Here is a 24,362-nt window from a genome sequence, read left to right on the forward strand (position 1 = left end):
AAGGCTCCTTCTTACACATCTGGTGGTCTTGTGAACTAATCAATCCCTGGTGGCACAACATAATCAATATGAGCAATCAGATCTGCCAGACCTCCTTCCCTTGCTCCCCCGATCTAACTTTGCTATATCTCGGCATGGGTGGAGTATCCCCCTTTATGTCCTCGCTCTTCTCTCTCTTAGTAGCAGCAGCTAGACTACTCCTTCCGACTCATTGGCTATCCCCCGTGGTCCCTAGTACTGAACACTGGATTAACAGAGTTGACCAGATATATAGAATGGAGGAGATCTCGCATTGGGAGTTGCGCTCCAGATCCACTTTCCTTCAAATTTGGTCCCCATGGAAAACTTTTAGAAACTTCTCTTAACTCCCTCCCCTCAACATACGCTGATCAGCTCCCAGAGCATAGGACTTTCCTACACTAGTTACTTTTCATATTATGCCATAACATTCTCGCTTCAGTATACCTGTCATACTGTTTACTCAATTGAGTGTTTATGTTCACTTTTTCTGGACACCTGTCTTTTTGAGGCCTTGTAGGCCTTCTTCTGCACTTTCAATTGCTTTTTGTACTTACGTCTATTACTCTCAGGCATTTATTTTGTAAAAGTTTATATACTATGTATCTGACAATGCTTGATCGAATGAATATGAAAAACAATAAAAATTGTCAATATAAAAAAAATAAAAGGCAAAAAATAAAATAAAATAAAGAAAAGGGCTGTCACTATGAAGGTCACTGTTAAAGGGATGGTCAATATTAAAGGGGCGGACATTGTTGAGGTCATTGTTAAAGAGGCGGGCACTGTGGAGGTCAATGTTAAAGGGGCGGGCACTGTGGAGGTTACTGTTAAAGGGCGGGCGCTGTGGAGGTCACTGTTAAAGGGGCAGACATTGTTGAGGTCACTGTTAAAGGGGCAGTCACTATTAAAGGGAAGGCAATGTGGAGGTCACTGTTAAAGGGGTGGGCACTGTGGAGGTCACTGTTGAAGGGGCGGGCACTGTGGAAGTCACTGTTAAAGAGGCAGGTACTGTGGAGATTACTGTTAAAGGGTCGGACACTATGAAGGTCACTGTTAAAGGGGTTGTCAATGTTAAAGTGGCAGTTACTGTGGAGGTCACTGTTAAGGGGTGGGCAATGTTAAAGGGGCAGGCACTGTGGAGTTCACTGTTAAAGGGGTGTGCACTGAAGAAGTCACTTTTAAAGGGGCAGGCACTGTGCAGGTCACTGTTAAAAAAATGCTGTCACTGTTAAAGGGGCGGCCACTGTGGAGGTCACTGTTAAAGGGGTGGGTACTGTAGAGGTCACTGTTATGGGGGAAACTGTTGTTATCTTTTTACGACACACGGAAACATTAAATGAAATAGATGAAATATACCCGTGCGAAGCCGGGTCCTTCTGTTAATATTTATATATATACAGTGGATATAAAAAGTCTACACACCCCTGTTAAAATGTCAGGTTTCTGTGCTGTAAAAAAATGAGACAAAGATAAATCATTTCGAAACTTTTTCCACCTTTAATGTGACCTATAAACTGTACAACTCAATTAAAACACAAACTGAAATCTTTTTGGTGGAGGGAAGAAAACAAAAAAAAAAAATTAAATAATGTGGTTGCATAAGTGTGCACACCCTCTTATAACTGGGGATGTAGCTGTGTTCCGAAATAAGCAATCACATTCAAAATCCAGTAAAATAGGAGTCAGCATACACCGGCCATCATTTACAGTGCCTCTGATTAACCCCAAATAAAGTTCAGCTGCTCTAGTTGGTCTTTCCTTAAATTTTCTTAGTCGCATTCCACAGCAAAAGCCATGGTCCACAGAGAGCTTCCAAAGCATCAGAGGGATCTCATTGTTAGAAGGTATCAGTCAGGAGAAGGGGACAAAAGAATTTCCAGGGCATTAGATCTACCATGGAACACAGTGAAGACCGTCATCATCAAGTGGAGAAAATATGGCACAACAGTAACATTACCAAGAACTGGACATCCCTCCACAATTGATGAAAAGACGAGAAGAAAACTGGTCTGGGAGGCTACCAAGAGGCCTACAGCAACATTAAAGGAGCTGCAGTAATATCTGGCAAGTACTGGCTGTGTGGTACATGTGACAACAATCGCCCGTATTCTTCATATGTCTGGGCTATGGGGTAGAGTGGCAAGACGAAAGCCTTTTCTTATGAAGAAAAACATCCAAGCCAGGCTACATTTTGCAAAAACACATCTGAAGTCTCCCAAAAGCATGTGGGAAAAGGTGTTATGGTCTGATGAAACCAAGGTTGAACTTTTTGGCCATAATTCCAAAAGATATGTTTGGCGCCAAAACAACACTGCACATCACCAAAAGAACACCATAGCCACAGTGAAGCATGGTGGTGGCAGCATCATACCAAGGGTCTGTTTTACTTCAGCTGGAACTGGGGCCTTAGTTAAGCTAGAGGGAATTATGAACAGGTCCAAATACCAGTCAATATTGGCACAAAACCTTCAGGCTTCTGCTAGAAAGCTGAACATGAAGAGGAACTTCATCTTTCAGCATGACAACGACCCAAAGCATACATCCAAATCAACAAAGGAATGGCTTCACCAGAAGAAGATTAAAGTTTTGGAATGGCCCAGCCAGAGCCCAGACCTGAATCCGTTTGACAATCTGTGGGGTGATCTGAAGAGGGCAGTGCCCAGGAGAGGCCCTCGCAATCTGACAGATCTGGAGTGTTTTTGCCAAGAAGAGCGGGCAAATCTTGGCAAGTCAAAATGTGCCATGCTGATAGACTCATACCCAAAAAGACTGAGTGCTGTAATCAAATCAAAAGGTGCTTCAACAAAGTATTAGTTTAAGGGTCTGCACACTTCTGCAACCATATTATTTTATTTTTATATTTTTTCTTCCCTCCACCTAAAAGATTTCAGTTTGTTTTTCCCTTGAGTTGTACAGTTTATAGGTCACATTAAAGGTGGAGAAAGTTCTGAAATGATTCATCTTTGTCTCATTTTTTTTACAGCACAGAAACCTGACATTTTAACAGCGGTGTGTAGACTTTTTATATCCACTGTATATATATATTTTTCTGTCAAAATGGCAAAAAAAATAAAAAAGGAATGTCCTCACAGGTAGCTGCTTTTGATGTTCTGCAGCAGCTGCGGCTGTGTTATAGGGCAGTAATTGCAGCTAGAAGGCACTGCCAGGCACAGCCAGCGACCTCTTCTCACTCCTGGGCTGACAGTTTTCCCTGTCTGCTCATATTCTACACAATCCTTCCTCTGTCTAATTCCGGCATTCCCCTTCTCTGTCCCTGACACTAGAATACAATCCTGATTGTGTCTTTTCACTGTCCCTAAAAAAATTTCATGGCAGACCCTGCAAGTCCCAACCGCCCTCATCCACAGCCCAGCACAGAAGGACGTTCTGCTCACTCTGTTCGGGCCCCTCCCTGTCTGCGGCAGCACTGATTGGCTCATCCATGCTGTCTGTCAGCCCGGAGTCCAATCAGGGCAAGCCCCCCCCACTTCCTGTCAGGGTCATGTGAGAACCCTTCTTCTTCCTCTTTTTCCCGCTGACACGTGCACTAAAATGATGTTAGGTGCCGTTATAGTGGACTCATCCGAAACAGACCTGAAAAGGGTCATAACGAGTCTGGTTGAGCGCAGTCCTCACCTCTGACCACCAGGACCTCGCCCTGCTCTAGACTGCAGGGTCTAATGTCAGGGTCAATCAGCAGGAATTACATTTCTCGGCCACCAGTAATAGTTTAATGCATCACAATGGACGGTCAATGATACATCTCAGTCTCATTTTTCATCTTCTGCTTTATTACATTGATAAATGTCACTATGATCGCTGAGAAGGAGGAGAAATCTGCCTTTAATGGGGGTGTATTCAGACTTAGCACCTGCTGCAGCGGATCCGGCCCTGAGTGTCTTCACCGCTGTCACCTCCAGGTTTATCTGCAACTAGAGAAGGAAAAGCCGCGAGAAGAGAGAATTACTGAGGCTGATCAGCGATGTGTCCTCCGCTGTGAGGGACGGAGATGCATCCAGCCAGCCTCACATCACTTAATCCACTTTGATGCACCGTGAGCTACAAATGACGCAGCATTTCTCATTTCCTGAACAATCACTGTCCACTTCACATTCTACAGGTAGCAGATTGGGTGAGCAATCGGTCGGGGGTGGTGGTGGTGGGCATGTTCCGGGCTTTTCTGGAGAAGAAATGGTCATTGAGTTAGATTTCCAGATGTAACTATAGAAACATTAGACACAAAGTATTGACACTACATATCCTGAGTGACTGGAAGAGCGGCATCAATGAGAGAGATATCCAGAAAATGGCAGAATAGTGAGTGCAGCTCTGGAGTATAATACAGGATGCAACTCAGGATCAGTACAGGATAAGTAATGTAATGTACACAGTGACTGCACCAGCAGAATCGTGAGTGCAGCTCTGGAGTATAATACAGGATGTAACTCAGGATCAGTACAGGATAAGTAATGTAATGTATGTACACAGTGACTGCACCAGCAGAATAGTGAGTGCAGCTATGGAGTATAATACAGGATGAAACTCAAAATCAGTACAGGATAAGTAATGTATGTACACAGTGATTGCACCAGCAGAATAGTGAGTGCAGCTCTGGAGTATAATACAGTATGTAACTCAGTATCAGTACAGGTACTGTATAATATCTATGTACCTAATGGAAATTTATATAATGGCAGTAGAAACATTACTTCTAGAGGAGCACACAGAACCTTGTGGAGCTCTCATATGATGACACATGAAGTGCTCACAGGTCCACACTTTGGAACATTAATGTGCTCCTTGCGTTAGTCCTCACATTCATGTGATGCAGTTGCAACGAGCCAGACACTGGGTCAGGGGGCCTGCTATGCAGTGGGTCAGATTTAGATGTGAATAAGTTTGTGACGCCAGTTGCAGCTTGCGCAGGTACTGTAAAAGGGCCCTTTAAGATGGTATAGCTAATGTACTAGGTTAGGAATGCCAGAGGGGGATATTGTCTCTGTATTTTGTCAACGGTGTCTCCTAGCTGTAGTACGGCTGGACTCCTGTATCCTGGCTCACATGCAACAAAATTGAGTGTTGTAAATAGGAGTAATAGAGGAATGATGGAATTCCACACAGCAAATAGTGTCCAACTTGTCTTTACTTGATGTTATGATATGCAGCTTTAGATCCATACAATGTTACAGCAATGAGTCTTGGGTCCCAGCAGGTATTGGCAATATGTGGCAGGAATTATATGTATATATTCTGCATCTGGTACATACGCCTTTAAGAATCTGGCAGGTATTCGGCTCTGTCTGTATTCTGCTTGGTTTGGGCCTGACTAGCTATGGATGTACTTATCTTCTCCTTGTATTTGGAATTTGTACTTACAGGACTGCTCGCAGGGAATGGTGGTGTCTTCCTGGAGATCTGATAGTTCTGAAGTAGGCTGCTTTCTTTGTCATCCAGCTGAGGTAAGGAACTCAGGCTGGGGAGGTTGATTTGGGCCTAAGCAAAGGCCTGAATCCTTGGTTGGGATCCCTATTTCTGGGAGCTCCTATCCACGCAGCCTACCCCAGCAGGGGGTGGCTGGTACACTGCCTAGAACTTTCTGTCCTCCCTCTGAAGTAGGATGTGGGAACATTCCACTCCTCCTCAGATGGGGGAAGCTAGCCTGGAATGGTATATTCCAGTCTAGGTATACTAACTGGCCTTATTCTGTCTACATATTGCTGCCACCTGCTGGTGTACATTAAGAATTACAGCAAATACATTCAATACAGACATAGAAATGGCATACAATATAAATGTAATGTCAGATTACACAGGATGACAACACATCTACACTCTAACATCATGTAGCCGGGTGACCAGAAGTTTAGTGACATACTCCGGGATGTTACACAGTTACAGTCCTGATAATTGCTGGGCTGCCTGCCACCAGTGAAGCTGAATTTACCTCTGAGATGTGTTTGTTGTAAAGCAGATTTTGGCAGATCAGGTGGAGCTGGTCATGTAACCATACAGCTGTCAGATTCCTTCACCAGGTGCCAAATCCTGTCTAATAATGAGCTCCATCTACTTGTTGAGTTTGGTTTCTAATGAACTTACCCTCCATGAGTTCAGTCACTTCAGTGCGCAATCCTGTCCTGCGGCGCGTAATCCCGGGTCTCGCAGGATCAAGCGCCGCAGGACGGGATTGAGCAACGAACTGACGGAACTCATGCCCGTGCAGCCCGCAAGTAGTGGATCAGTGGAACAAGTACAAGGGGGTGGGGAGATGATCTGTGGGGTTGCCCAGGTCGAATCAATATTAAAGGGCCCTGGAATAGTCAAAAATGCTACCAGCATAACATATCATTCGGGGCACTGGACAAAACATCCGGATGTTTTGACCTAACGACGCCCCTGGGCATAACAGTAAAACCAGTAGATGTTCCATAGCTTTGTCCGTGTGGACTCTTGACAATCATTGAACCCTAACCGTGCAATGATGGTGTTGGTCAGATATAATTTTTCTGTTTTCCTCTTTGCTTGGATTGTATATACTATAGGTTGAACCTAGAGATGAGCAAATCGAAGCTGACAAAGTCGAATTTGTTCCGAATTTCAGGAAAAATTTAATTCTGAACGAATGCGAAATTCCTCGTACTTCGTGGTAACGAAACATAATTTTTCCTAACAATGGCAACTAAAATGGTGGCTACACGTGTGAGGACATGGGGCAAGGAACTCTGGGAAGGCGGGATGACCCATAATGCCATGCATGCAGCCAATCAGCAGCCAGCCAGCCCGGTGATGTCACAGCCCTATAAATACGGCGGCCATCTTAGATTCTGCCATTCACCATCGTACTTTGTTCAGGGACAGACGTTTCAGGCGCTAGGGAGAGTGAAAGAAAACCTCAATATGGAAAAAAAAGTGTTTTATAAGTGCACGATAAGGATAGGGAGGAATCATTTCACATCAGCTTAGTGCAGGGACAGACGTTGCAGGGGCTAGGGAGAGTCATACAGAAAACATCATTGGGAAAAAATACCATTTAGGCCTCATGCACACGACCATTGTGTGTTTTGCTGTCCGCAAATTTCAGATCCTCAAAACACGGATGGCGTCCATGTGCGTTCCGCAATTTGCGAAACGGCACGGACAGCCATTGATATAACTGCCTATTCTTGTCTGCAAAACTGACAAGAATAGCACAGGTTATATTTTTTTTGCGGACCACGGAACGGAGAAACGGATGCGGACAGCACACAGAGTGTTGTTCGTATCTTTTTTGGCCCCATTGAAGTGAATAGGTCCGCATCCAAGCCGCAAAAACTGTGAACCAAAACAATGGTCGTGTGCATGAGGCCTTACAAGTGCAGGGAAAGATTATTTGGGGATCCAAATAGCCATTATACAGCTTTGTCATTCCAGTCATTTGTTGTAGGGGTTCAAGTGTTATGTTGAAAAGCCTTTAGTGGCTTATATCTGTGGAAAAAGAGAAATATATACTCTGTTCACTTCTGCAGCTATATATGGTGAAAGCGTTTATTGCCCTATTGTAGTACAATACGAGAAAAATAGACGCTGTTCACATTTGGTTTTATTTGCGGTAAAAGCGTTTCTTGTCATATTTCTAGAGAAAATTAGAAAAAAACACGCAGTTCACATTTGCTGTTATTTGCGCAGAAATTATTTAGTGGCCTATTTCATTACAAAAATAAATATATATTTGTCGCTTTTATAGATTTTTGTTTAGTTTAGCTACAAGTATGTCAGACAGAGAAGTGCCAGACCATGCACAGAGGAGTGGCAGAGGCCTGAATGTTTCTGGCGCAGGCACAGGTCGCAGCAGAGTAAGGGGGCACGGCAGCAGAAGTTGCAGCGAGAGGCCTGAGCTCCCGATGTCATCTAGGTGTCTTGACCAGCAACCCAGTGGTTCTTGATTGGTTAACTCAATCATCCACATCATCTCAAGTGACATCAGACACCCTCAGCCAATAGTCGGTGGGTTCGTCAGACACAACCCTTTGTTGGCATGGTCCGGGAGCAGGCCCTGTGCCCTCAATTGTCCTCAACCTGCCTCTGTCCTTTTCTGTTCCATCACCGCGAGAAGTATGCTGTAGACTCGGCTCCACTTTTCAGCGCGGAAGAGCTACTAGAGGACAGTCAGCAGCTACTGCCTAGCCAAGATCTGGAGGAGGCATCCGCCGCTTCCTCAACTAGGTGGGCAAGTAGTGATGAGGAGAGCTTGTGTCGCGAGCAGTCAGGTTCCTGACCCAAAGACCATTGAGGAAGACATCAGTGATGTGCAGTCACTACTCGATGATGATGAAGCCGATCGCACTTGGGAGCCGGGTGAAGAAGGTGCTTCGTCATCATCAGGAGAAGAGGGTGGCAGCTTGCTAGTGACCCAGCGGCTGAGCCAGCAAGTAGCTAGCGTGGTCTGGAGTCAGCAGGGTGGCAGCAGTGGGAGGTCGGGAGCCAAAAAGGGACGAGGTAGAACACCCGCTTTGCAGCAGCCTACCTCTCCGGAAAGGAGTGGTGCAGGGGTTCACGGAGGCAGCGGCAGTAGCAGTCAGCCAGTGAGTAGTGTTGGAGGGAAAATCAGGTACTCGGCGATGTGACAGTTTTTTGTGAAGCCACCAGAAGAGCTCAACATGACCATATGTAGAATATATAGGCAGAAGGTGAAGCGAGGGCAGGGTGCAAATGTTGGCACCATGGCCTTTCACCAACATATGTAGTGTCACCATAAAGTGGCCCGGGAGAACTGTGGCTCTGATGTGGTGGTCCAGCCTGCCACAGCTACTGCTACATCACCCAGTGGCACGCACCCAGTTTCAGCCAGTTAAGGCTCCACCACCTTAGCAGGAGGGAGCTGTCTGTCAATCCCATCTTTTGCTGGAGCAGATTCTCCTGCTCCTACTCCTTGTCAGTCATTCCGTCAGCAATTACCGAAGCGATTGCCAAGAGACAGCAGTATGCGTGCACGCATCCAACGGTGCAGAAGCTGAACGTGCTTCTGTCCAAGTGGCTGGTGCTGCAGTCCCTCCCTTCCAAGTGGTAGACTCTGCACCTTTCAGAACTAATGGCTTGTGGCGAGCTGAGGTGAAGAGTCCCAAGCCGTGATTTCTTTGTGAAAAAGGCAGTACCAGCCCTGCACACACATGTAGAACAGAAGTTAGGCCAGTCCTTGAGCCTGTCGGTGTCTGCGAAAGTGTACGGCAGTGCCAACGTGTGGAGCTGTAACTACGGTCAGGAACAATACATGTCCTTTACGGCCCACTGGGTGAATATGGTTCCTGCACAGCCACACCAGCAACTTGGCCAGGTCAGGCCAGCACAGCCACACCAGCAACTTGGCCAGGTCACGCCGCTTCCGCCTCCTCGTTGTCAAGCTGTTGGTCCTGCAACAATGTCCACCTCTGCCTCCTCATCCTCCACTATGTTCCCAGCCTTCACTGCAGGGACAAGTCACAGTGCCCCTCCAGCATACCACATGTGCAGGACTCAGCGGTGTCACGCTGTTCTGCACCTGGTTTACATTGCCGAACGGAGTCACACAGGGGTGGAACTGCTCCGTGTGATGCATCAAGAAATGGAAACCTGGCTTTCTCCGAGACAACTGAAAATCGGAACCATGCTGACAGACAACGCGAAGAATATGGTGTCAGTGCTGCGTCAAGGAAGGCTGAGCCATGAGTCCTGCATGGAACACGTGTTCAATCTGGTTGTCAAGCGGTTCCTGAAGTCTTCCACCCATCTGCAAGACATCCTAAAAATGGCCAGGAAACTTTGCATGCACTTCAGCCACTCGTACACCACAAAACACCCCCTTGAGCTGCAGCGGCAGAACGACATCCCCCAACATAGGCTGATATGCGACGTTTCCACTCGTTGGAATTCCACACTCCATATGTTGGACCGACTATACGAACAGAGAAAGGCCATCAACGATTTCTTGATGATGCAAGTGGATAGAAGTACTCCACTGTGTAAATTCGATGTCAGCCAGTGGCAGATCATGCATGACACCTGCCGTTTGCTTAGGCCCTTTGAGGAGGCCACGTTATTTGTCAGTCGCCAGGACTACGGAATGAACAATGTCATTTCACTGCTTCATGTCCTGGAACAGATGCTGGTAACAATGGGTGGTCAGGGGACAGGAGACGTGGTGCCTTGATCTTACGGCCACATGAGCCCTGTGGGGGCTAAACTGGAAGAGGAGGAGGAGGGGGAGGAGGACATTGGAGCACAGGCAATGTGTAGCCAAATGGGTGGTTTTTCTATTCAGCTGATAGGATAAGAGGAGCAGGAGCAGCCACAGGAGCTACAGGGCGATGAGGTAGACAAGACAGAGGACCCAGACACAACGTGGCAGTATGCAGTGAAGATGGAGGCAGGGAGTCCCTCCGAGTCACTTGCACAAATGGCACGATGCATGCTCACTTGCTTGCGTAGTGACAGCCAAATTGTCACCATTCGGCAGAGGGATGACTTCTGCCTCTCCACCTTGATGGACCCTCGCTACTGGTCCAGAATGGGGGCCTTTTTTACACCCACCGAGAGGGAGGACAAACTGAACTACTACAGAGACATCCTATGTAGTCAGTTGGCCGCTGCTTATCTGCGCAATCGTCCATCCTCTCGCAGGTCTGACCGAAGGGGCCCTCTGCGCTCACATTCCACTGCCATGGCTGCTGGGGAGGGGTGGGGTGGCAGGAGCAGTACCAGCTCCATGAGCAGCAGCCTGAGTCTACAGTCGCTGATGAGCAGCTTTCTTCACCCACATAGTGAAGAAACTACTCACCAGCAGCAGCAGCTAGACGTAGAGCAGAACCTGAACCAGCAGTTGGTGGCATACTTGGACAGCACCCTGCCACCCCACATTGAAGTTCCGCAGGACTAATGGGTAGCCAAACTGGATTTGTGGCCGCAAATGGCCGAGTTTGCCCTGGAAAAGCTGTCCTGCCTGACCAGTAGTGTGGCTTCAGAGCGGGTGTTTAGTGCAGCGAGGCCATAGTTATCCCAATGTGGAGAGACTGACCTTTATCAAGATAAATCAGGCATGGATCAGCCAGGATTCCCAACCATCAATTCCTGATGCATCAGACTAGATAATCCATGGTGCCACACCAACACTTTGATACAAGAGACCGGAGTACCTGCCTCAGCTACTAATTTGATGTTCCAACCTGCCTGATTCCACACATCTGATGCCAAGTGCTCCTTATTTCACCCACCTTCATCAGCGGGTACTGGTATTGACATCCACCACTCCACTCTGTTACCGGGTCACTCTGTGGTCCCGGATGCTGCTGCCATATCCACACTACATATGTCACCTTTCCACTCTGTGGCCTCCTGATGCTGTCTCCACCTCCAAAATATGTCACCTTGCCACTCTGTGGTCTCCTCATGCTACTGCCATCTCTACACTATGTTACCTTGCCACTCTGTCGTCTCCGGATGATGCTTCCACCTCCAGACTCGGTCATTGTGCCACTCGGTGGCCTCCTCATATTGCTGCTATCTCCAGACTCTGTCATTGAGCCACTCAGTGGCCTCCTTATAATGCTGCCAATTCCAGACTCTGTCATTGTGCCACTCGGTGGCCTCCTTATACTGCTGCCAACTCCAGACTCTGTTGTTGTGCCACTCGGTGGCTTTCTCCTGATGCCGCCAGCTACAGACTCGGTCATTGTGCCACTCAGTGGCCTCCTCATACTGCTGCCAACTCCAGACTCTGTCATTGAGCAACTCAGTGGCCTCCTTATACTGCTGCCAATTCCAGACTCTGTTGTTGTGCCACTCGGTGGCTTTCTCCTGATGCAGCCACCTCCAGACTCGGTCATTGTGCCACTTGGTGACCTCCTCATACTAATGCCAACTCCAGACTCTGTCATTGAGCCACTCAGTGGTCTCCTTATACTGCTGCCACCTCCAGACTCAACACAAACTTACTGCTGACACTCTCTCCACTCTGTCGGGGGGGCTGTACTTGTATAAGCGTTTAATATAACAGGCTCTGTACATCTATGTGGAATCAGCTTTTGAGTAGTGATGAGCGGCACTGTTCATATTTGAATTTGCGATATTTCGCGAATATTTCGTAGAATATTCGTGAATTCGAATATTTGTTATATTTAAAAAAAAATTTACTCGAAAAATTGGCAAGGTAATGATCGCGTAATATGCGAATATTACGCTATCAATACAGGCATGGGTCAAAAACGAATATATAGCACTATAGAATTTTGTGCTATATGGTATATTCGTTTTTTAGAATATTCGTAATTTTTTTTCCATCTGAAGTCATGATTCCTCCCTGCTTAAGTAACTTAAGCAGGGAGGAATCATGACTTTAGATGGAAAAAAAATTACGAATATTCTAAAAGACTAATATATAGAGCAATATAGCTAATATAGAGCTATATTCGTTTTTCTGAATATTCGTAATATTCTAAAACAAGAATATATAGCAATATAACGAATATTCAAAAAAATTAAAATAGAGCAATTTAGCTAATATAGTGCTATATTCGTTTTTTAATAGATGTCTTTTTTTCCAATCTGAACTTCAGATGAGAAAAAAATTACAACTATTAGACAAAGAAGATTATAGCACTATATTAGCTAAATTGCTCTACATTAGTTTTTTCGAATATTCGCTATATTGCTATATATTCTTGTTTTAGAATATTACAAATATTCTAAAAAAAAATGTATATAACACTATATCGAATATATTCGTTTTTTAGAATATTTGTCTTTTTTTTTTTTCAATATGTACAGTTGTTCCACTTCAACATACTCCTCCCCGACAAGCGTCGTTCCCTTGGTGACGGGGACGCTTGTCGGGGAGGACTATGCCGAAATGGAACTACTGTACAGATTTAAAAAAAAAAAAGATGAATATTCTAAAAAACTAATATATTCGATATAGTGCTATATATTAGTTTTTTAGAATATTCATAATTTTTCATTTTTCTCATCTAAAGTCAGGATTCCACCCTGCTTAAGTTGCTTGTGGGCCAATGACTCATTGGCCCACAAGCAAGAAGCAGGGAGGAATCATGTTTTTAGATGGAAAAAAATTACGAATATTCGATATAGCGAATATATAACACTATATTTAACCCCTTAAGGACTCAGCCCTATTTCACCTTAAGGACTTGGCCATTTTTTGCAAATCTGACCAGTGTCACTTTATGTGGTGATAACTTTAAAACGCTTTTACTTATCCAGGCCATTCTGAGATTGTTTTTTTGTCACATATTGTACTTCAAAACACTGGTAAAATGGAGTAAAAAAAAATCCTTTTTATTTATAAAAAATACCAAATTTACCAAAATTTCCAAGTTTCAATTTCTCTACTTCTATAACACATAGTAATACCTCCAAAAATAGCTATTAGTTTATATTCCCCATATGGCTACTTTATGTTTGGATCATTTTGGGAATGTCATTTTATTTTTTGGGGACGTTACAAGGCTTAGAAGTTTAGATGCAAATCTTGAAAATTTTCATAAATGTTCAAAAACCCACTTTTTAGCGACCAGTTCAGGTCTGAAGTCACTTTGTGAGGCTTACATAATAGAAACCACCCAAAAGTGACCCCATTCTAGAAACTACACCCCTCAAGGTATTCAAAACTGATTTTGCAAACATTATTAACCCTTTAGGTGTTCCCCAAGAGTTGATGGCAAATGGAGATGAAATTTCAGAATTTAAATTTTTTGCCAAATTTTCCATTTTAATCCATTTTTTCCACTAACAAAGCAAATGTTAACAGCCAAACAAAACTCTATATTTATTGCCCTGACTCTGCGGTTTACAGAAACACCCGATATGTGGTCGTACACCACTCTACGGCCCCACGTCAGGGCGTAGAGGGAAAGGAACGCTGTGTGGTTTTTGGAAGGCAGATTTCGCTGGACTGGTTTATTTACACCATGTCCCATTTGAAGCCCCCTGATGCACCCCTAGAGTAGAAACTCCAAAAACGTGACCCCATTTTGGAAACTACGGGATAAGGTGGCAGTTTTTTAGGAACTATTTTAGGGTACATATGATTTTTGGTTGCTCTATATTACACTTTTAGTGAAGCAAGGTAACAAAAAATAGAAATTCTGAAATTTCATCTCCATTTGCCATTGACTCTTGTGGAACACCTAAAGGGTTAGCAAAGTTTGTAAAATCAGTTTTGAATACCTTGAGGGGTGTAGTTTCTTAAATGGGGTCACTTTTTGGAGTTTCTACTCTAGGGGTGCATCAGGGGGGCTTCAAATGGGACATGGTGTAAAAAAACAAGTCCAGCAAAAACTGCCTTCCAAAATCCATGTGGCATTCCTTTCCTTCTGCGCCCTGCTGTGTGCCCGTACAGAGGTTTACGACCACATATGGGGTGTTTCTGTAAACTAAAGAATCAGGGCAATAAATATTCCTTTTTGTTTGGCTGTTAACCCTTGCTTTGTTACGGGAAAAAATGGATTAAAATGGAAAATTTGCCAAAAAATACCTGTTTTGGCACCGTTTTTATTTTTTATTATTTACAAAGTTCATCTGACAGATAAGATCATGTACTATTTTTATAGAGCAGGTAGTTACGGATACCTAATATGTTAACTTTTTTAAATTTATTTAAGTTTTACACAATAATATCATTTTTGAAACAAAAAAAATCATTTTAGTGTCTCCATAGTCTGAGAGCCATAGTTTTTTTTATTTTTTGGGTGATTGTCTTAGTTAGGGTCTCATTTTTTGCAGGATGAGATGATTGTTTTAATGGTATGATTTTTGGGTACATACGTCTTTTTTGATCACTTTTATTACCTTTTTTTGGAAGTAAGGTGACAAAATTATGGCTTTTTTTACACCATTTTTATTTTTTATTTTTACGTTGTTCACCTGAGGGGTTAGATCATGTAATATTTTTATAGAGCAGGTTCTTACGGACACGGAAATATCTAATATGTGTATTTTTTTTATTTATTAAGGTTTTACACAATAATATCATTTTTTAAACCAAAAAACTTGTTTTAGTGTCTCCATAGTCTGAGAGTAATAGTTTTTTTTATTTTTTGGGCCATTGTCTCATGTAGGGGCTCATTTTTTGTGGGATGAGACAACGGTTTGAATGGTACTATTTTGGCATACATATGACTTTTTTAATCACTTTTATTACCTTTTTTTGGAAGTAAGGTGAGCAAAATTTCAATTTAATCATAGTTTTTATTTTTTATGGCGTTCACGTGCGGGAAATGTAACATGACCGTTTTATAGATTGGGTCGTTACGGACGCGGTGATATATAACATGTGTAAGGAATTTTATTTTTTAAATTTTTAATCAGGGATAAATGTGCTTTTTTTATTTTTACTTTTTTTTACCCAGACCCACTTGGTTCTTGAAGATCCAGTGGGTCTGATGTCTGTATAATACAGTACAGTACACTATATAGTGTACTGCACTGTATTTTACTCACACTTTGTCTGAACAGATCTCTGCCTTTAGCACAGATCTGTTCAGCACCATGGACAGCAGGAGGCCTGAGAAGCCACAACTGAGCACACGGGGAAGGGGAGGGAGGAGGGCTCCCAAACTCTGTCACCCCATCCTGTCCGGGGGCTGCAAAGGCACAGCAGTCCCCTGATGGGAGAGGGAGGGAGCTCCCTCCCTCTTCACCTCTTCCATACAGCGGTCCCTACGGACCCCGGCATGGAAGGGGTTAAAACGGCGGACATCTGCACAGATGTCTGCCGTTTGAATCGGAGTGTCGGCAATGAGCTGACACTCTGATTCAACCGCTTGGCCATCCTGAAAATAAACGCCTCCCGCCCACCTCCCGCACCGCCCGCAATCCTCCCCCCCGCTGCGCCCGCAGGCACAAAAACACAGAGGGCTGCAGGGGGGGATAACTTTCAAAAATATGGTCACTTTGAGGTTTCTGATCCCTGCACGGACCGCAGGGATCAGAAACTTGCATAAGCGCTTAAAACCGCATGTCTGAATTGACCTGCGGTTTGCAACGATCGGCAATGCGGGGGGGGGGGTGTCACAGGACCCCCCTAGGCATTGTCACAGGGTGCCTGCTGAATGATTTCAACAGGCACCCTGTTCCGATCACTGTCGGCCGTGCGGCAGTGATCAAAACTACACAGGACGTACCGGTACGTCCTGGGTCCTTAAGGACTCGGGAAACAGGGCGTACCGGTACGTCCTAAGTCCTTAAGGGGTTAAAATATTTGTGAGTTTTCTAAGTTGCGATATTCAAGATAAATATTCATAATTCGAATATTCACGCTCAACCCTACTGACGAGGGTGTAAAAGGAGTGCGCATCATCTTTACACTAACATCGACCTGTAAGGCTGAGTTAATACTTGAGTTATTTGGTCGGTTTTGGCCCGGTGACTGTCCAAATAAGTGAAGTGTGCAGTGATTCTAATATTGACGCCTGTCATCTGCATGTCATACTGACTCACAGTATTACTTCACTACCACAGCATACTCCCTATGAGTGTTACTGCAAGGCGCAGTGTTCTACACCCCTATAAAGGCTCTCTGCAGCCCGGAAATAGCCATTTTTTAATGCGATTTGTCGCAAATTAATTTGGATCGAAGCAAATTTTTCAGGAAAATTCAGCCGAATCGAATTTTTGAGAAATTCCTTTATCTCTAGTTGAACCATTGGTGTACCAGTTCTGACTGAGCAATGACTCATTCTGTACCTATAGGTGAATAATACGATCTTCTGAAGGTTGGTGTTAATCTCTCCTGTCTCTCTGAGGTCTTTCTACCTGCACTTAAAGGTCTTTGACATATTGGCAGGTGTCCACCACCAGAAAAGTGACATCTACACATTTACATGTATTATCCTCTGTTATGTCTCCACACATCTACCTTCTCCAACTAACCTTTAGTATGTCATCTCACTCTCCTTTTGGTAGATAAGGCATGTGGGAACCAACATGTGAGAAGATATACTGAAAAACATTTACCATGTAGTAGAATGAGATGTCTATTTGTGGAGGACTCAACATGCCAGTGCTTTACAAGGATTGAGTATTGACTTCAATGGTCAGGTGGATGGTTTAGTTTCTCTGTGGCACTGGTGTAATAGATCTGAACACTTGCTGTGAGTTTCTCTTGTAAAAAGAAAGCTGATGGCTGAGGGTCTAGGCTATTTGAGATACTTCTAACAAAAAAATATTGTTAAAGCATACACCCACTTTTATGGTTGGTAGTCCATAAAAGGGTTAATCTGAGTGGAAACATTACCTGGAAAAGGGCACAGAGTGTGTTAAAAAAAGAAGTCATACCCCCCCCCCAACCTGACAGTTACTTAAACCGTCTCGTCATCCTTGTCCAATCTCAATACCCGTGAAATGCCTGGTAAAGCCTGCTTAACAAACCACTGACTGGGGCTGAACACCACTGTGACCAATAACTGGCTGACAGGCATCTCTAGGCATTTCCATGCGTGTTGACAGGAGAGTAGGAAGCAGAAACCAGTGGGGACTCAGTAAAAGTCAAAAGAGAAGCAGCAAGGGATCAATAAGAATGACCCTCTTCCCCCATACAACCTTTTCAATCTGCTGTATGTCTACCATCCATTAAAGGGTTGTATGCCTTGGACAATACTTTTTTTGTTGATAAGGTCACATAAAATTAACTGTTGCTGGGATCCCAGAAACTACTTTAATGATAACAATTAGTGATGAGCGAATTTCAGGATAAATTAGATTCGATGCAAAGCCAAATTTCCTCGTGCTTCGTAGTAGTGAATCGATTTAAATTGAAATGGTGAAAAAGACAAAAAGAAAATTATATTCACCTGATCCACTTGCTCGCTATGGGCCGGGCACCGTCATCTTGATTGAAGATCTCAGCCAAAATCCTGTGCATGTCATCGCGTCCAGAGCGAGATTTTCGCCAGACCTTCAATCAAGATGGCAGTGCCCGTCCCAAGCAAATGGATGAGGTAAATATTATTTTTTTTTGTTTTTTTACACTGTACTTTTACTATCAGATGCAGCGATCATGTATGAACACGGCATCTGAGGGTTACAATGACGGGGAGTGGCGCAATCGCTGATCCCTGTTATTGCACCCGCTACTTACAAAGAAATGCAAAAACAGAAAGTCAGTCCTGTGTCCCAACACGGACAAATTACTTGCGCTGCTGCTGGTCCCGGAATAGTGTGGTAGGTCGCTCACACTGGTTTAGACAAATCAAAGGGTTTTGGAACCGCGCTGCTAGAGACTATGTCTCCCGGTCATCAGTGGATAGCAAAAGGGTGTCAGCCCCTCTCCTCAATGCCCACAGGATCCAGTCCTCCCCAGACCTCCTCCTCTGCAGAGTTGAAAGGAAATAGGCAGAATAGTGAAGCACCCTTTGCAATCTTTTTATAAAAGGTTTTATTCTACTCACAAAGGTTGGTAGACAAAAGGCATAAAATATAAATCAAGCGTCACGTTCCTGCCCGACCCGGGTTTCGCTGCCTCGCTTCTTCAGGGGCGATAACTGCGCATGTTTGCAGTCGAGCCTCTTAAATAGCCCAGCTGATCTCATTACACAAGACGGTCTAGTTCCGGACCATATCAAAATTCCAAAAGCAACATTTACAAATCATACATAATAAAATTACAAACAGTGATCCTTTAGTACAATCACATCTAAAACATACAAGTAAAAATGCGAGAGGATTTTCTCTCTCTCTTACCAATTCATATATATATATATATACCCTTTCGGGTTACCGCCATTACAAATATTCAGTACATATCTTCGGCATCCTTACAGAAATTCCTATCCCACATCATAACCGTACCATCTAGAATCCTAAATAGTATAAATTTAGACTACAATATTATTAATACCGTCCCCTGGGCTCCGCCTACTCCTGGGGCGTTGTTCCTGTGTTCTCCACCCACTCCTGGGGCGTCATTCAGGTGCTCTCCACCCACTCCTGTAGCGTCACTCAGGTGTTCTCGACCCCACCTCCACCCTGACGTCCACATCACGAGGCACCACTGTCCAACTGGACAGTCAGGCCAACATGACGTCATTCAAAGGTCCTTAAGAGGCCAGGTAGAGAACAGCCGGCCGACGCCACCGGTGAGAACACTTTGTAATATACATGGTTAAAACACAATGTTCAGCCCAATATTGGTAATACCGTCCCCTGGGCTCCGCCCACTCCTGGGACGTTGTTCCTGTGTTCCCCACCCACTCCTGGGGTGTCACTCAGGTGTTCTCCACCCACTCCTGTAGCGTCACTCAGGTGTTCTCGACCCCGCCTCCACCCCGACGTCTACATCACGAGGCTCCACTGTCCAATAGAACAGTCAGGCCAACATGACGCCACTCAAGGTCCTTAAGAGGTCAGGTAGAGAACAGCCGGTCACTCCACCGTTGATAACACTTTATAATATACACGGTTTTAAATCAAATTCGATGTTCAGCCCCCTGGGTTGTAGGGTCCCTAGCTTGTAGATCCACTCTACCTCTTTTCTGTTAATCTGTGCCAGTGAGTCCCCTCCACGCCAGTGCGGCTTAACTGTTTCCACACCAGCAAATTTTAAACCTTGCGGATTTCTTCCATGCACCAGTTTAAAATGTGCTGATACGCTGTGGGTCATCAGGCCTTTCTTGATGTTCCGTAGGTGTTCTTGTATCCTAACCTTCAGCTTCCTAACTGTCCTACCCACGTACTGGAGCCCACAAGGGCACTCCAGTACGTATATGATGCCCTCATTTTCGCACGAGCAATTGTTTCTTATGCGAAATTCAGCCCCATTCTTTTTAGATACTATAAGGTTAATATTCCTCTGTCGTTCTTTTGAATTCCGATTTTTACAACCTGCACAAAATCCGCACCAGGTAAATTTTCCTCCTTCTTTTTTCACCTTTATGTTTACTGGGGGAATGGCGCTGTGTACGAGTTTTTCTCTGATGCTAGCCGCTTTCTTGAAAATAAAAGAGGGATTCGCCGGTATTATTTTTCCTATTGTTGGGTCGTTTTTTAATACTCCCCAATTCTTTTTCACCATTTTCTTGATGTTATCGGACATGGAGCAAAACTTGGTCACAAATGAAAACCTATAATCCCTATCCACCTTTTCCACTTTTTCTTTCATGTGTTCCTTTCTTCCCCCTTTTTCTATTTCCACATTTTGTATGCACACGTCTAGGTTGGCCTCATCATACCCTCTTTCCACAAATCTGTTTTTAAGCACCCCACATTGTATTCTATAATCACTCACTTCTGTACAATTACGGGCCATCCTCTTGAACTGACCTTTCGGTATGTTCCTGAGCCATGGGCCGTAATGACAGCTCTTCATATCAATGTAGGAATTTACATCTGTTTCTTTGAAGTATGAACTTGTTAGGAAGCGATGTAAATTCCTACATTGATATGAAGAGCTGTCATTACGGCCCATGGCTCAGGAACATACCGAAAGGTCAGTTCAAGAGGATGGCCCGTAATTGTACAGAAGTGAGTGATTATAGAATACAATGTGGGGTGCTTAAAAACAGATTTGTGGAAAGAGGGTATGATGAGGCCAACCTAGACGTGTGCATACAAAATGTGGAAATAGAAAAAGGGGGAAGAAAGGAACACATGAAAGAAAAAGTGGAAAAGGTGGATAGGGATTATAGGTTTTCATTTGTGACCAAGTTTTGCTCCATGTCCGATAACATCAAGAAAATGGTGAAAAAGAATTGGGGAGTATTAAAAAACGACCCAACAATAGGAAAAATAATACCGGCGAATCCCTCTTTTATTTTCAAGAAAGCGGCTAGCATCAGAGAAAAACTCGTACACAGCGCCATTCCCCCAGTAAACATAAAGGTGAAAAAAGAAGGAGGAAAATTTACCTGGTGCGGATTTTGTGCAGGTTGTAAAAATCGGAATTCAAAAGAACGACAGAGGAATATTAACCTTATAGTATCTAAAAAGAATGGGGCTGAATTTCGCATAAGAAACAATTGCTCGTGCGAAAATGAGGGCATCATATACGTACTGGAGTGCCCTTGTGGGCTCCAGTACGTGGGTAGGACAGTTAGGAAGCTGAAGGTTAGGATACAAGAACACCTACGGAACATCAAGAAAGGCCTGATGACCCACAGCGTATCAGCACATTTTAAACTGGTGCATGGAAGAAATCTGCAAGGTTTAAAATTTGCTGGTGTGGAAACAGTTAAGCCGCACTGGCGTGGAGGGGACTCACTGGCACAGATTAACAGAAAAGAGGTAGAGTGGATCTACAAGCTAGGGACCATACAACCCAGGGGGCTGAACATCGAATTTGATTTAAAACCGTGTATATTATAAAGTGTTCTCAACGGTGGAGTGACCGGCTGTTCTCTACCTGGCCTCTTAAGGACCTTGAGTGGCGTCATGTTGGCCTGACTGTTCTATTGGACAGTGGAGCCTCGTGATGTAGACGTCGGGGTGGAGGCGGGGTCGAGAACACCTGAGTGACGCTACAGGAGTGGGTGGAGAACACCTGAGTGACACCCCAGGAGTGGGTGGGGAACACAGGAACAACGTCCCAGGAGTGGGCGGAGCCCAGGGGACGGTATTACCAATATTGGGCTGAACATTGTGTTTTAACCATGTATATTACAAAGTGTTCTCACCGGTGGCGTCGGCCGGCTGTTCTCTACCTGGCCTCTTAAGGACCTTTGAATGACGTCATGTTGGCCTGACTGTCCAGTTGGACAGTGGTGCCTCGTGATGTGGACGTCGGAGTGGAGGAGGGGTCGAGAACACCTGAGTGACGCTACAGGAGTGGGTGGAGAGCACCTGAATGACGCCCCAGGAGTGGGTGGAGAACACAGGATCAACGCCCCAGGAGTAGGCGGAGCCCAGGGGACGGTATTAATAATATTGTAGTCTAAATTTATACTATTTAGGATTCTAGATGGTACGGTTATGATGTGGGATAGGAATTTCTGTAAGGATGCCGAAGATATGTACTGAATATTTGTAATGGCGGTAACCCGAAAGGGTATATATATATATATGAATTGGTAAGAGAGAGAGAAAATCCTCTCGCATTTTTACTTGTATGTTTTAGATGTGATTGTACTAAAGGATCACTGTTTGTAATTTTATTATGTATGATTTGTAAATGTTGCTTTTGGAATTTTGATATGGTCCGGAACTAGACCGTCTTGTGTAATGAGATCAGCTGGGCTATTTAAGAGGCTCGACTGCAAACATGCGCAGTTATCGCCCCTGAAGAAGAGAGGCAGCGAAACCCGGGTCGGGCAGGAACGTGACGCTTGATTTATATTTTATGCCTTTTGTCTACCAACCTTTGTGAGTAGAATAAAACCTTTTATAAAAAGATTGCAAAGGGTGCTTCACTATTCTGCCTATTTCCTTTCAACCCTGCAGAGGAGGAGGTCTGGGGAGGACTGGATCCTGTGGGCATTGAGGAGAGGGGCTGACACCCTTTTGCTATCCACTGATGACCGGGAGACATAGTCTCTAGCAGCGCGGTTCCAAAACCCTTTGATTTACAAAGAAATGCGCTTTGTGATGTAATTCGCCACAAAGATGATTTTTTTGTAAAATTCAGCGAAGCAGCCGAATCAAATTTTTTGAAACTTCACTCATCTTTAATAACATTGATCATCATGTCTATGGTGAAAATATGCTTTACTGGTCAGACACTCATGGTAAATGTCTCTGGTAAATCTAACTCCAGGAGATCAGCATGATGACCTATTAATGGTTAAATGGTGGAATGGACATGTGTAGACACATCAGAGTAAGGATATATGTAAATGTCTATAGACCCCCCTATCCTTCCTGGTGGACATCTGTCAAAGGGGATTTCTATTAATTTAAGTTTGTTGAGTGAGACGTTGGAGGAAACCAATGGAATCTTGACCAAATCGAGAAAAAGCTTTTATCCTATACTTTACTGTAATGTACAATAGACATAAAGGAAATAGAGGAAGAGGATGAACCTTAAAGAGATGGAGACAATGACATGAGAGGAATCATGATGAAGATATTATGAGATTTTAAAAGTTTGACTCAGAGCTGGGGGTTGTGTAAAACCAGGCTTACCTTATACATGTCCTGCAGCTTCAGAGTTGCTCTGAACCCACACCTTCCCACATAGATGGTGTCACATCCATCGTTCTCATGACTGACCACTACTGCCAATCAATGACTTTGGTGGTCATGTGTGAATGAATGACACATGACCACTGAGGTCAGTGATTGAAAGCAGAAATCATTTGAACGATGGATGTGATGTCATTGCTGCAGGACCAGATGAGTGGCAGGTTATATAAAAGGTAAAGGGTTTTTCCTTACATTTACAGCCCCCCTGCATTGGACCAAATTTTTAAAAAATCTTTGAAAACCTCTTTAAGGCTCATTCACATATGCACCCCAGTTCCCCTTTCCCAGAGAAAAAACAAGCCCTTATTCAAAAAGGGATGAAACAACTGATTCTATACTTTCCTATGGGGTATTTTTGTCTTTGGTGGCATCAGCTTTGCCATGGACCTCTTTCTTTATATGCAATGTTACTCAATCCAACTATGAACATTAGACAAGAGTCCAGCTTGGCTATCAGTTGTATCCAGCACAGGAGAACTAGCCAGACTGAAATATTTAAACCAACCCATAGATACACCTTAGAAGGTTCTCTATCTGTGACTCACTAACATTCTAATTAGGATTACCTTGTAGTGGTGGTGGTTTGCCATGGTTGTCTGCTAAGGCCCCTGCACAGCACAAAATTAGAAGAATGAGAGAGACGGTCACCGGAGCCATATCTGCTGAGCACTGGAAGTATGAGCCATCCAGGTGAAGGACTCACTCTTTTATAGAGATGTAGAAGTAGGGAGTGTAACGAACCAGAGGGTGTAAACCCACTTTTGCCACTGACTCGCTACTCTCTAGAGGGGCGTGACTAAGCAACACCTGGTATTCACTAGAGCCTCTGGTAGTGAGGATAGACTTAAGCCAATTGTATTTGCCAGGAGCGACTCCTAGAGTGACACCAAGTCAGTGGCAGCTGGTCCGGCGGACAGGAAGATACCAGTGATGGAACCAGCAGAGTCATACTGTGATTCAGATACAGATTCAGATAGCGATTCCCCCTCCAGGGAAGCCAGGGACCCTCTCACGAAGGCAGAACGGAAGCAGTGAGGCACTGCCAACAAAACACAACAGAAGCTGTTAAAGGGGTATTCCCATCTCAGACAATGGGGGCATGTCGCTATTGTTTGATAGGTGCGGGTCCCACCACTAGGACCTGCACCACCTCCCAGTGGTGGGACCCACACCTATCAGACAATGGGGGCATATCCTAGCAACATGGC

General features: G+C 44.4%; 1 long non-coding RNA gene across 1 annotated transcript; it reads right to left on the reverse strand.

Annotated features, from left to right (window-relative positions):
* Positions 1 to 4,188: 4,188 nt before the first annotated feature.
* Positions 4,189 to 24,059, reverse strand: LOC120986634. The gene is made up of 3 exons (XR_005775713.1): positions 23,721 to 24,059; positions 17,835 to 17,938; positions 4,189 to 4,201 (listed from the first exon to the last, which is right to left on the reverse strand). It is a non-coding gene; the product is annotated as an uncharacterized LOC120986634 (long non-coding RNA).
* Positions 24,060 to 24,362: the final 303 nt, after the last annotated feature.

This window comes from Bufo bufo, chromosome 1 (genome assembly GCF_905171765.1).
Source record: "Bufo bufo chromosome 1, aBufBuf1.1, whole genome shotgun sequence".
Taxonomy (NCBI): domain Eukaryota; kingdom Metazoa; phylum Chordata; class Amphibia; order Anura; family Bufonidae; genus Bufo; species Bufo bufo.